Source organism: Malurus melanocephalus, unplaced genomic scaffold, assembly GCF_030028575.1.
Source record: "Malurus melanocephalus ecotype Western Australia unplaced genomic scaffold, MMel_1.1 scaffold_372, whole genome shotgun sequence".
In the NCBI taxonomy this organism is placed as follows: domain Eukaryota; kingdom Metazoa; phylum Chordata; class Aves; order Passeriformes; family Maluridae; genus Malurus; species Malurus melanocephalus.
The window spans coordinates 34992-37106 of NW_026623604.1; positions in this window are offsets into that span (position 1 = coordinate 34992).

The window sequence follows — 2115 nt, forward strand, 5'->3', positions numbered from 1 at the left end:
ATATATATATAGGTATATATGTACCTTTTTCTATGTAACAGCCCTGCTTTCCTATCTCCCACTCAGCTGCAGCCTGTTCATGCACAAACACACACACATTTATATATTTTTATATATATGTATGCACCTATATGTAGGGTATAATAGGGCTATATGTAGGGTAATGTATGTGTGTATATATATATAAAATAGGTATATATATACCTATTGTATAAATTTATATATATAATGGGTGTATATATACCTATCCCTATATAACAGCCCTGCTTTCCTGTCCCCCACCTGGCTGTGTGTTTGTTCACACACACACACACACATTTATATATTAATTTATATATATATGTATACACCTATATATAGTGTATAATAGGGCTATATATAAGGTAATATATATATATATATGGGTATATATACCTATCCCTATATAACAGCCCTGCTTTCCTGTCCCCCACCAGCTGTGTGTTTATTCACGCACACACACACACACATTTATATATTTACAGATCTGCATATCCCAGTTGGCCAATCCATGTYGATGCTGGCCCTCCTGCAGGCCTGGCTGGCAGGTGACCATTGTGACCCCGAGATGCTGCTTTTGCAAATCCCTGCAGGCTCATGTGGGAGCAGGAACCGAGGCAGGCTCACAGGCCTTCGCAGTTTTCCGAGGCAGAAGGAAGACTCACGACACCCTTTGCGGTCCTTTTGGGTTTTTAGCAAACCTTTCCCCACCCTGGCCGAGCAGCTGGAGAGCTCGGGAGCTGCTTTGGGATCTGGGTGGGCAGGGAGGTGGGAACCCCCGGCCCCCCAGCTCCCGTGGCTGCTGCGCTGGCACTGACCCCGGGGACAGCTCGGGGGCACCCGGGGCTGGCTGTGCCTGGCTGTGCCAACCCTCACTGCGGGACCCTCCTCGGCTTCGCTTCCCTCGGGGATCTCCTTGGGGTTTCCAGCTCTCAGCACCGCAGTAGCCAACATTGAGTTATTCTGACTGGACCCCAGTCAACACTAGGCTTGTCTCAGTAGGTGGAACTATATTTATTACTAATTATTATTATTATTATTATTATTATTATTATTATTATTATTGTTCTTTTCTGGTTTCTTTTGGGGGGAAGGGAGGGGAAGAGTTCTAGGGGTGGGGTTTGCAATATAAAACACACAATAAAAACCTTAGTAAATAAAAACATGAAAAACCACCCCTTCGCCTCGCTGTCTGCTTCACTGGGTGAGCTTTGAAGAAGGAAAATGCCATTTCAGCCTTGATCTTGTCCCATCTATGCTGTCTTTAGCAAAGTTTTCATCATCCCACACATCCTCTCAAGTTTTTATGGTTTTCTTGATGCCCTTGGAGCCTTGGCAGGGTTTTCTCAACCCCACACGTTCTCKTCATTGAGCCACAGACGAGAAAAGTTTAAAACTTACCCCCACACTGAGTTTTGCCCAGGCCAAGGGAGAAACCTGCCCGTCATTTTGCAGCTTTGTGCACAAAAATCCTTCACTTGAACGCAGACATGGAAGCTCAGTCTGTGGGTGAGAGCCAGGGGCTGTCCCAGGAGCCAGGGAACAGCAGCAGGAGGAGGTCAAGGGGGGCAGCTGAAGTGTTTCAGGAAGGTAAAACTGGCCTCAGGTCTGAGTCTTCATTTCATCCTGCAAAGCCCTCTCGGAGATTGTGTCCAAACCCAGCCAGGAAGGGGCTCCTGGGGTTTCCTGGAGGGAAYTCAGACACTCAGATGTTCACTTAGCCTGTCCCAAAGAGCTTCCAGTCCAGACTTTTTGTTTTTCTGTGTCATTCCTGTTACAGGGGAACAGATTGGCAGTCCTGCCCGAGCCAGCATTTCTGTTAAGATTTCACAGACGTATTAGCTAGCCAGGCTGGACTAGAACAAAATCCACCTGGGACTGAGGATCCATCTGAGTCTGTGGATCCACCTGAGCCTGGGGATCCACCTGAGCCTGGGGATCCACCTGAGCCTGGGGATCCACCTGAGCCTGGGGTTAGGGTGTCCTGGGACAGCCTGGCTAGGGGCCAGGATTCCCTCCTGAGGAATTACCAGGGAAAATCAGCATTTGCACAGAGCTACAGCCCCGGGGAGCCACAGTCCCTGAGCCTCTGCGGAG